The following is an 11,160-nucleotide window of genomic DNA, read 5'->3' on the forward strand; positions in this document are numbered from 1 at the left end:
CGAAAATGAATCTTAGAAGCTGCAAGTTCCCTAGGAAAATATAGAAAGAAAATATCAAAGATTGGGGTGCAGGACTGTTGGTGAGGTTGTGTCCGAGTGACCTAGCACCCGCCGTCTAACTCTGCTGTGTGGGGAGGCCTAACGTCCTTTCTTCCCAGGGTCTGGTGGGGCGGTGCCTGTCATCATGACCCGTGCTGTTCCCTAAGGCCTGCCTCACTGAGGGGAAGAACCCGACTGGCGTATCTGATGGTCGCCGAAGCCTCTCCTCCTGATGGGGCTGTTAATCATCTTGGGGACAATTTAGGCTCCTCTATGAGTGCCAGGCCCTCGCTGTCCCAGCCCCCCAAGGCTGCAGGCAGAGGTGCCACTGCAGCATTGATGGGGGGTCCCTGTAGACCTCTGAAGGAATGTTAGGAGGCCGAGGGAGATGGCCCAGGAGAAGAGCCACTGGGTGAAGTAACAGCGTCACCGACATGTCCCTCACCTGGACGCTGCTGCCTGAGGAAAAGCGGGTGTTAGCTTCGGCGCATGAATGAGCCCAGCCTTTGATGCCGCATTGGATATGCGCGTCCACAAACCTCAAGCCTCATTCCTTCCCGTGTGCCAGGCTGTCTCCAGGGCTCCCAGGCCCAGCAGCCTGAAAACCACGTGGAAAGAAAGTGCTGTTTACACCGAGACGCAGCCTTCTATCCCCCGAGTCAGAAACTCGTCTGGACCTGTCGGCTACGTCCTCCTCCCTGGCACACTGCACTCTGCTTCTGTCCCTCTGCCCGTCCTGCCACGAGCTCCTTGTGAGGTTGACCATGAAACAGACTGAGTGGCCTAGACATGAGGAAAGAGGAGATGCAGGGAGAGAGCCAGGGAGGAAGCCGAAAGTGTGCAGGGGACACCTGGCGTCTCTCCCGCTCGCCACCCTGAAGAACAGGACGGTCCAGGGGAGGCTCTTCATAGGACCCCCGTAAGTCACCTCACCCAGCACTTTGCCAATCCTATCACTCCTTTCTTTAAATCGCATCTTTAAACAGACGGAGGGCAAAAATTCAGAGACTGCTGACCAAAGTGGATTCGTATTATCAGCACGTGTCTTGGCCCTGATTTCCCTGAAGAATGTCTCAGAAATCCTACAGAGTGGCCACCGCTGCCCTGGTGGACTCCACTACCCCTCTGAAGGGGTCTCTTCACTGACCCACGTGTGGATTCTTCCAGCAGGGGCTCCCTGACTCCCTGCCACTTCCAGCCTGTTCAGAGAGTCGTGGCTGGGACCACAGATGCTTGATAAGTACCGAAAGCCCAGAGTCAGGGGCTGCTGCTCTGAAACACACACACACACACACACACACACACACACACACACACACACACACACACACACTGATTTTCGTCCTTTCTTCATTCACCTAACAAATAAATAAGCACCTGTAATATGTCGTGCTTTAGTGAGCAGAAAAAAATACACAAAAAATCAGACTGTCAAAGCCTATATTCTGTAAGAAAAAAACTAACAAAAAGCAAGTAAGATGTATCAATCACTTCTATAGAGAAAAGGGAAGTGGGGAAGAGAGTCCAGGAATTGTGTGCAGCTGGGGGGCCAGGCATGTTGGGAGTGCAGGAGCGAGAGGGCACCTCTTCCATGTCATGTGCATGGAGAATACGCTGTTTACCGCCCACATAACATACACAAAGTATGGAAGTACACAATGATGATATAGAGGATGCAAGGCACGACATATCCCCCGTATAATACATGATCAGGAGATGGGAAGTGTATGACATGGCCTGTGTTGTTGTAAGGTATGATGCTGTCCCAGGTTCTACCTGAACTCAGCATGAAGTAGGTCATGTAGGACCCACACTTGCTCAGATGCAGCCTGCAGGTGAAGCCACTCCCAGCTCAACAAAGCTACTAGCCAGTCCACTCGGGAGAGGGCCCTACAGACTACTGTGCCCCTAGGAGCTGCACGGGGTGCCTGGGAGCGTGGACATGAGCTGAGTCATGTCTGAAGGCTCCCAGTCCTTGAGAGCCAACGGGTTCATCCAGACAACACGTGGGGACTCAAGAGATTTCCAAGTTGCTTCAGAGGAGTCTCCCCCAAACTTTAAGCCCTGTTCCGGTGGGTGGTGAAATCTGTTTCCTGAGTCATCACCAGAACTCTTTAACCATCAAACAAACAAAATAGAGCAAATACAAACGAATAGAAAGGAAGAGAAAAAAGCGTGTCACCAGGTTGGGCAGGAGCGAGACGCGTTCATCTGCATCAGGTACAGGGAGTCCAAATGTGGATTTCCCAGTCTGGACGGCTGTGGAAATGAGGTGACTTACCATCCAGTGTCCTAAAGAGGACAATTGGTGGTGTCCAATTCCAGACCTAAAACTTTGCAGTCAGGGGCTCAGAACCTGGAGAACAGAAGCCCTCTGCTGTGAGGCTGCGGATGAAGCCTTAGACTGGACAGTCAAAGCCCAGCTGGAGCCGTCTCTTCCTTGCCTTCCTCTTGTCTTGGTTTCTCCAAGGTCCACTCAAGGAACCGTAGGGCCTGGAGCTTGGTGCTCCATGCCCCTGGAGTATGCCAAGGCCGGGAGAGGGGGGCGGTGCATGGCAGGACAGCTCTTAGCCATGAGGACAGTGCTTACTTAGCAGCACCACGTGAGGTTCTCCAGCTAGAAACAGCTTCAAAGCAAAAGTGATACGCTGTGATGTCCAGGGCTCAGCACCTAGGAGCTTGTTAGACCTTGGAAGCTCCTGGAGGCCTGGGCACCCTACATACGGTGGGGGGACCCCAGGGTTTAGGTACAGAGCCCAGCTTCCATCCTCAACCCCTTTAGAGACGCTGTGCTGAGATCTTTTGATTGGGGCCAGGTATCCAAACGCAGGTCCCTGCTTGTTAGACCTTGGAAGCTCCTGGAGGCCTGGGCACCCTACATACGGTGGGGGGACCCCAGGGTTTAGGTACAGAGCCCAGCTTCCATCCTCAACCCCTTTAGAGACGCTGTGCTGAGATCTTTTGATTGGGGCCAGGTATCCAAACGCAGGTCCCTGCTGTTTTTTGTGATGACATGGATAGCAGTAACACTTCATGGAACTTTGTGAAGACATTAATAATAATAGAAATGGCCACAGCTCCTGGCGCCGAGTCGGCAAACACTGGATTTACCAGTTTAAGTTCTACTGAGTTATTTAGAGCATACTACATCTCCAAGGTCCTAATTGTAGGTCTTACAAGCACCCAGGTTCAAGGTCATAAAGGAAGCAGGAGCGCCAACACTCAGGACAAAGACTTTTGGTGTTATTTAACGTCAAGGGGATGTTGGAATGAGAACTCAGCTGGAGTTAAATGATTCAGTTCACGTCCTACAGGCAAATAAGCCCGGCTGGCTCGCAGGCGACCACAGTCCATTTTCTGAAACACAGTTTTGAAGGACTGTGATGTTGAGAGGAGGGTGGGGCTCCGAGGTGAGCAAAACCTACCTGATCTCACTGAGCACCCTCTGAGCCCGGTAATTGCCTTTGTTGTTGCTAGGGTTTAAGCAGCGTGATGGATTTAGGTCACCTTCAGGCGGCTGCATGTCCCCCCGCTGCGGTCATTGTCACTAGGAATTGGCATATGCACATCTCAGCAAGAGCCATCCCTGTCATCTTAACACGCTATTAAAATACTCGTCGCACGCTTTCTACTGGCCAAAGTACTTCTGCGTCTGTTATCCCACTGAAACTTCTCCGCCCTTCCCCACAGCGGATCCTGCCTGCGTTGGGAGGCCAGGGGATCATTGGGATTGTTTGGTTTTTGCCTCATTTTTCAGGTGAGGAAATTGAGATTTACAAGGAACCAGGGACTTGCTCAGGGCCATGCAGCTTGCGCGAGGTACCACAGGATGGAAGATCCAACAAACAAGGCTGGAAATTCTACTTGAAGTGGTCACAACTTGGCAAAAGTAACACTCCCCTGCAGAATGACAACTCGCCATGCTGTTTCCTTCACGCTTGCTCTGATCCCACTTCCCTTTCCTGAAACACCTTCCACCCACCCCCCAGAGCAAGTGTCTCCTGCTTCCCTCCTTCAGGACCCAGGTGAGAAGCTGTCTTCCCCAGGAAGTCCTTCTTGATGCCCAGCTGGACCAGGCCCTGGATGGTCTTGGGCACACAGAACCCGACGCTCCTCTAGCAGTGTGGGCCAAATCACGCTGTTTCACGTCTGTTTTCTGCCGCCTTCCTCGGCACAGACCTCCTGGGAGACAGAAGCCAAGATGAACTCACGTAGTGTCCTTGCTGCCTTGCAAACACGTCAAGCACATGGTAGGTGTCGCGAAAACGATGCTGAGTCAGTAAGTGGATGGAGTCCGCCTAGGAACCTGCTCAGCATAGACGTCAAAGGAGCTTGAGTCATGTGGGGGGCATTAAAGCAGCAAAAATAAGAGAATGGAGCCTGGGGTCCCATGTCGGGCTGACCTGATGAGCCACGGACCCCAAGCCTGCTCCTGAGTGGGACTGTGCGTGTGTGGTTTTCAGGGTGGTGTAGGGGGGTCTTTGTTTTCCGTGTCATGAATAGGATTTCCCGTCATTTCAACACACACAAGGACTCTGCCTTGATCGTGATCCCACTGATTCAGTGAGAGCATTATAAAGTCAGACCATTCACCCCTAGTGGAACTTTTAAAAATGCAATATTGCTGGGCTCCATGGCACACATCTGTGATCCCAGTGGCTCGGGAGACTGAGGCAGGAGAATCGTGAGTTCAAGGCCAGCTTCAGGAACTGTGAGGCACGAAGCAACTCAGTGAAACTCTGTCTCTAAATAAAATGGAAAATAGGGCTGAGGATGTGGTTTAGTGGTCGAGTGCCCCTCAGTTCAATTCCCAGTATACCCCCCCAAAATGCAACATATTCTATTCTATACAATCCTGAAATTATTACACATTTTTGCAGTTTTGTAAAACCATCTCATGTTCAAAAGGTCCAGATAATGGGGGCTAGGGCTGTAGCTCAGTAGTAGAGCGCCTGCCTTGCATGAGTGAGGCACTGGGTTCCATCCTCAGCACCACATGAAAATAAATAAAGAGATTGTGCCCATCTACAACTAAAACATATTAAATAAAAGGTCCATATAATGTAATTATTTAAGAGTAACAGTAAAGTAGACACCTAGGCTTGAGAAACACCAGCACAAAGCTTGAGAGATGACATACGACCAGTACCTTGGAGTGCCCTGCTGCCACTCCCTGTCACAAACTCCACTCAGGGAAGTGGGTGACATACCATCAGCTGTAAATTTCAATCCTATTTTTCCCTTCAAAATTGTATCACTGTTCTCCTATTTCCCCAAATGATTTGTTGTTTAATTATCTTAATTCTGCTTTTCCTTCAGTTGACTGTGCTACTTGGACCTTCTGCCACTCACCTTTTCTAACTCCATCCGATACATCTGAGCTCGTCCATGTTCCTGGGCTCAGCGGAGGTCCACTCCATGTTATGATGTCCCCCATGTGGTGACTCTACTGTGATGTGTTCATGCGATGTTCCATCAGGTGGCCTGCAGCTGTCCTTGCTCATGTCTCCTTGGCACATAAGCAAGAGTTGCCAGGACAGGCTTTCAGGCTCTTAGGCAAGGACGGGCCAAGTGTGCCTACACCAAAGAGTTCCAACAGTCACCAGATGGGACTTTTCCAGCATGCACCAGTGAGGACCAGGTCACCTCGTCAGGTTGGAGCTCCCGCTGCTCCGGTGTCCCCAGCCTTCAGAAGCTTGCTCCCAGCCTGGGTTTCTGTGCTCTCTGTGTGCACCTCACCCTGGAGCGCGAGCTGTGCCGCCTGATGGGAACGTACTCTCGGGCTGTGGCCACGGCGCCAGGCGTCCACTCCCTTCACAGGAGGGAGACATGAATCCACATGAAGCAGGTGAGAGTGTGAACTTGCTCTGCCTCTCACTAGAATGTAGCCTCGGCAAAGACCCACCTTCTTCCTCAACTGAGAAAGGATAAAATGCTAGTGGTCATCGCTACTTTATGAGACCTCTGTGGGGAATGGAGATGCCCTATTGAAGCACACAGGACACAAAGGTGCCCCAGGTAGTTGCTGTCATTCCCAGGTGTCACAGTAGGTCTGGCCTTCCCTGGTGAACAGGGCCTGGTGTCCTGGACACAGAATGGTTACAGGTCCTAACACCTCCCCCACCCACTGGGAATTTCGCCATTAACAGCTCTGCCAGCTCATCAGCAGGCTAAGAACTTTCTAGAGTGAACCCTCCTTGAAAGAGAAGTTGAAGGCTGTGTCAGGCTCACCTCGCTCCCAGGACCCGGGTCAGAGACAAATATCGAGAAGGGAAATGGCAGAAGCCAAGAGGAGATGCTGGGGAGGGGGTTCTGTGCCTTGTCCCATCCTGATGCAGGTAAGTCACACACACAGTAGGCCAGAGGAGATGGGGACAGGACAGGGCTGAGGCCAGCCTTCATGGCGAGTTTGGACAGTGGTGAAGACCTAGAATGGGAAACTAAGGAGAGATGGAATTGGGTGGGGATCAAGGACTGCATCCACACAGCAGGGACGTCAAATCCATCCAGGTTCCAACTCGAGAATCTCACTTGTCAGTGGGACAGGAAAGTCACTCAGGAGGTATTCTCTGGACCCCAACTATGGGTCAGGCTCCTTCCAGGCACCGGGAATATAAAAACTGTCTTGGTGCCACCTCCTGGGACTTAGAATAGAGCAGTCATATTAAACATCAAGACGCACGGTGGACAGTGCAGCATCCCTTCACAGCTGCGTAAAGGGATAAAAAGGAAGGCAGAGAATTCCACAGGAATATGCAGGAGAGGGATTTTATGGAGTGAAGGCCTTTGTCAGATGAGCAGGAAGAGGTGAAGCCTGGCAGAACATTCCACAAAGTAGCCATAGAGAGAAGATGGCAAAGCCTGCCCAGGGCCAGGAGGCAGGAGCAGAGGAGCCAGGTCAGAGGAGCCTGCCAGACATCTTGGCTCTATCCAAGAAAGCTGGAAACCACTGGTGGTTCTGGAATGGAGAAGCCTCATGATGTGGCGGGTTGTTCAGGAGTGTCCTCCAGCCGTACACAGAAACCGGTCACAGTGACTTTGTTTCACTGATGCCGCACTAGGGTGGGGCTTCTGTTTCCACTCAGAATGTTTCAGCACTATCCTAAGATCATAAAAACAATACAACCAAACAAATTAAGTTCTTAATTGTAGAATCTTAGTAAAATGCAAAAACCAGAGAGTGTTAAACAGTGTGGGAGACCATTTCAATTGTGTTACTAATATCCTAGGCCATGAGCAGCAGATTTATGGTAAGCACTGTTCATAACTGGGTTTCCACAGCTGCTTTCGTCCCAGACCTCTGCCAACAGTCTCCACCCCAGGTGCACGGACACAGGACATGAGGGTTCCAACAAAGTTTCACCTGTCTGCATGATCCTGAAATGGGGGTGGGGCTCCTCCATTGTCAAGAAGCCCACTGTGGATCAGGAAGGTGATCTTGAGTTGGGGGATGAAGGGTGGGGAAGCACAGCAGGGGATCTGGCCCAGGGCTCCCAACAGATCCATGGCGTTAATCCTGGAGTTGGGCGAGGAGGGACATAAAGCTGTCTCCAGGAGAGTAACCTCACTGGAGCATATACATTTACACCCTGAACTTTGACCATAAGCCAGGTCACAACTGTCCCTTTTCAACCAGCCTTTATCCTTGAAAGTCTGCACGGTCAGAGATCAGAGAAGCACTGGCCTGAATGGATAATGAACCACAAAGGCAGAAAACAGAATGGGAAAGAATCGTACAGGATGAGTCTGCCCATTCCAAGAAAAACACCTTTAGATGCTTCTCCTTTATGGTTGCTCTGAGGATAAAATGGCTTTGAGTTCATATAACATCATGGGGGGATGAGATGCTCTGCTGGAATTGTCCTTAAGCAAGCAGCATGTCTATTTGTATGAGGACTGCTGTCCAGGGCAAGAGTGAGTGCAGTGTCCTCGCACCTGGCGAGGAAGAAAGAGGCAGAGCTGAGGGAGACTCGGTGCCCGCAGCCCACTGTGCCGGGTCCACATTCTGTGGATCCACACCTGAGCCCGTGGGAGAGGAGATGTCTGCTAAAACCTTGAAGAACTGCTTGACTGAGACCTCTGGGAACCAGGTTTGAGACAGGTCCTCTCGGGGGCACATGAAGGGCAAGGAAAGGGGTGCCCAGGACGGGGCCAGGGGTGACCCTGACTGCCGTTTGGACATTAGGCCAGTCCTTGTTGGAAGGGAAGCCTGGGAGGTGAGAGGTTCAGACCAGGGCCAGCCTGGATGGGCCCACCCTGCCAGAGGGAGGGCAGAGGACAGGGAGCACTCCCACGAGGCTGAGCGGCCCAGGTCAGGCCCTGCAAGATGTCCACCCTGGGACCAGGAGTTCCACCGTTCCCAGAGGGGGCAAGAGAAATCTGTTGGCCCCTCTGGACTCTCCAGCTGAGATGGACATTGCATCCTAAGGCTCATCAGGCACCAGGTTTGTGTTTATGTTTTGTTCTTTTGTCTTGAGTTAAAAGATTGAGGCCTGAACTCAGACTGGCCATTCACACTTTCTCCATTCAGACCAGCCCATTGGCTCAGTGGGAGTGTCCCCGGAATCTCAGGGCCCACCGGACCCCTCCTCAGCCTGGTTCATGCCCTCTTTGGAGCCAGCACCCAGGGGCACATGGAGTCACACGGGAGCGGGTGAGCCACGCCTCCCGCCAAGGGCAACTGGCTGCTTAGCTCTGACCCACCCTTGCTGTCCAGCTTCTCCTGGGAGGTGACATGGCATTTCCTGTGGCCTTCTCAGGAGCAGGCTGGGGGACACAGCCCCTTTCTCCTCTCCCGCTCCCTAATGAGGCCAACACACTCAGAATTCCCTGTGGCCTCAGGCCCCGACCTCTGCTGGTGTGGCCCTGGAGCAGCAGCCGGTGATCCTGGGCAGCTCGCTCATCACCCCTCCGGGAATCCACCCTGAGCTCGGTTGGTGGACCACTCCCCAGGGGCCCGCCTCACCTCTAGGAAAACATTTCATTCATGGCTTCTCTTACTCCTCATTCACCTGAGCAGGTGTTAATGAGACTCAATTCCACTGCAGAAAGCTACAGTGAAGGAAGCAGTCTCCGCCCCACCTCTCACGGACCTTGTGGTCCCTTCACTCATTCCATAATGATCTGTTCAGCATGACAGGGGCACTGTCCAGGCCACCAGGGCACAGCAGTGGAGCAGACATCCTGGCTTCATACCGAGAGAGGGATTCTTCAGACAGTCATGATGAGAGCTTGTGGTTATCTCTCATACAGATCCACACTCTGAAGACAATAACAATTCTAAGAAATCACATTATGAGCTCCAAGGACGCAGGAGGAAGAACCCCGGGCTCCCGCAAACTCTCCACTGCAAGCTCTGACATGGGACAAGCGTACTGGGAATGCCACCATCAAGTAAATGATGCCCCTGTAGTGCGTGTCACTGAGTGTCCCCCAGTCCAACTGTGCGGTGACATCGCTGCCTAGATACAGCCTAGGCCCACAGGTGAGGGCTCTATACACACGACTGTCCCCTCCGACTTCGAATGTCATCTGCACACCCCGGCTTGTTTTATGTGTGCTTTGTGCTTCTGACCAACTGGCTGTAAATTGGCGGTCCCACAATCCCCTCCTCAGGGCTCCTTTGCTGCTAGCAAGGCTAAGGAACTCAGAAAATATGTTGACTGGTGTATTACGAATGATTCCAAAGGACCCCAACGCACATCCTGCGAGGAGCCACAGAGGGCACGGTGGGGAGGGCTCCCACACCCTGTCCACACGTGCCACCTCAGGAACTGCCACGGGTTCCACCCATGTCTCGGCACCCTCTCCACTTGGGTTTTAACGGGGCCTCTTCACATACACAAGATCGATTCATTACTGTCCACTGGGATTAACTTAACCTTCAGCCGTGATGGACCAAGCCATTCTTCCCTGGGGATCACCTTGGCCAACCCAAAGGAAGCTGGAGGAGCACCGTCATCCTGCGTCCAAGGTCACCAGCCCCCGAGAGTCACTGAGGGCTGCCAGCCAACATCAGCTACAAAAATACACTTAAAGTGTCCAAAGACTTTAGGAGTCGGATGCAAACTAGGAAGTCAGAGAAGTTTTCTCTGAAAGAAACAAAAAAAATAGTACTTGAGCTACTGTCTCAAGACAGTAAGAGCTTCCCCAGAGGAGGAGTATTCGAAGACACAGGTGGGGGCTCCGTACACACGACTGTCCCCTCCGACTTCAGATGTCATCTGCACACCCAGCTTGTTTTACCTGTGCTTTGTGCTTCTGGCCAACTGGGAAGAGGGCGCCAGTTTATTTGCATAACTGAAAGACTCCAGAGACGACCCTGCCAGGAAAATAGGGAAGAAAATGGGGAGCCCAGTTCCACGAGGCCCGGGAACAGCCTCAGCTGGGACATGGTGCCCGGAAGGGATTTTACTGTGAAGAGCGGTGAAGAGACATTGAGGTTCCCTGGGTGCAACCGAGGGAATGAGCCGAGGATGCTGTGAGAAGGAGCTGGCCCTGAGTATAAGAGGGACCAGGGAGAAACGGCCAGCTCAGTCAGGACCTTACAATGGGGAAGAAAACATCAATGGCAGAGTTGAGTGAGGTTCGGAACACAGCCGAGCGCTTGTTTTGGGGTAGGATAGGAGAGAGTAATAAGTGGGAATATTACAGCCATCCTCCCAGATGCCTGTACAACTGGGAGATACCGCCTCCTTTGTGAACCCACAGAAAGAGCAGGTTTGGGGAGATGAGGGGGTCCAGATAGGTGTGAGAAGAGGACCAGGTCTGGAGACACTAGGAGACCCATAAGAGCCGCGTTGAGTCTGAGCCACGCTGGAGACGCGGTGACAATCTGCACAGGCAGCTCTGGACATCGGGGCAGGGTCTGGGCTGCATACCTGCTGAGCCAGGGGTGCACAGACAGCACTGTGCCTGTCAGTGAGATCAGTGTCAAGCAGGAGGGACGGTCAGAACCTCCACTCTACCCTGACCCTGCACTCACCACCGAGCTCCTTGAAACTAGGGGTCAAATCACATTCATCTCCAGACACTCAACTTCTAGGACACTGCCTGTCACCGCTGAATAATAAATTACTGAAAGAATGACCTAAGAGTGCAGCAGGGTCACACCAAGCCCTT

General features: G+C 52.4%; 1 long non-coding RNA gene across 1 annotated transcript; it reads right to left on the minus strand.

Moving 5' to 3' along the window:
- Positions 1-1,462: 1,462 nt before the first annotated feature.
- LOC120884947 (uncharacterized) lies at positions 1,463-8,328 on the minus strand. The gene is made up of 2 exons (XR_005727396.2): positions 5,392-8,328; positions 1,463-4,784 (listed from the first exon to the last, which is right to left on the minus strand). It is a non-coding gene; the product is annotated as an uncharacterized LOC120884947 (long non-coding RNA).
- Between the last annotated feature and the right edge of the window lie 2,832 nt (positions 8,329-11,160).

Source organism: Ictidomys tridecemlineatus, chromosome 12 (genome assembly GCF_052094955.1).
Source record: "Ictidomys tridecemlineatus isolate mIctTri1 chromosome 12, mIctTri1.hap1, whole genome shotgun sequence".
NCBI lineage: Eukaryota > Metazoa > Chordata > Mammalia > Rodentia > Sciuridae > Ictidomys > Ictidomys tridecemlineatus.